General features: G+C 31.0%; 1 non-coding gene across 1 annotated transcript; it reads left to right on the forward strand.

The window, feature by feature from the left end:
- The first annotated feature begins 546 nt into the window (after positions 1–546).
- Positions 547–619, forward strand: TRNAF-GAA (transfer RNA phenylalanine (anticodon GAA)). Its single transcript has one exon. It is a non-coding gene; the product is annotated as a tRNA-Phe (tRNA).
- Positions 620–864: the final 245 nt, after the last annotated feature.

An 864-nucleotide genomic window follows, 5' to 3' on the forward strand; every position in this document is an offset into this window, starting at 1 on the left:
ATCTCAATAAATTATCGAAAATACCTAACGTGTTCTAGTTCACCGCACCTTATACAAGTTGGAGAACTTGAATATCTTATTAAAAATTAGTGATTATTTCTATTTAAAATTTCAATGAATTAGCGAACCTTTACTGATGAATTTTCATTTTTAATGTTAGTGTGGATAGCTCAGTTGAGATAGCGTTAGATTGAAGATCTGAAGGTCTCGTGTTCAATCCATGTTCACCACACATGGTTCACGGTGCATAATTTGACTATTCAATCTAAAATTAGTGATTATTTCTTTCTAACATTTCAATTAATTAGTGGAAATACCTTTACTTAAAACTTAAAAACTTTCATTTTTAATGTTAGCGGGAATATCTCAGTTTGGAGAGCGTTAGATTTAAAATTTGAAGGTCACGTGTTCGATCTCCACGTTCACCGCACCTGTTTCTTTTTGCATAACTTGACTATACAATAAAAAATTAGTCATTATTTCTTTTTAAAATCTCAATGAATCAGCGAAAATACCTTTACTGATAAATTTTCATTTTCAATGATTGCGGGGATAGCTCAGTTGGGAGAGCATCAGACTGAAGATTTGAAGGTCACGTGTTCGATCCACGTTCATCGCACTTTGTTCATGTTTGCATAATTTGACTATTCTTTCTTAAATTAGTGATTATTTATGTTTAAAATATAATGAATTAGTGGAAATATCTTTACTTATGAATTTTCAATTTTAATATTAGCCTGGATAGCTCAGGGAGAGCGTCATATTGAAGATTTAAAGGTAACGTTTGATCCACGTTCACTGCATTAGCAATTATTTCTTTTTGAATTTTTAATTTTAATATTAGCATGGATAGCTCAAGGAGAG

The sequence above is a fragment of the Cucurbita pepo genome, chromosome 10 (genome assembly GCF_057944985.1).
Source record: "Cucurbita pepo subsp. pepo isolate OVF chromosome 10, ASM5794498v1, whole genome shotgun sequence".
NCBI lineage: Eukaryota > Viridiplantae > Streptophyta > Magnoliopsida > Cucurbitales > Cucurbitaceae > Cucurbita > Cucurbita pepo.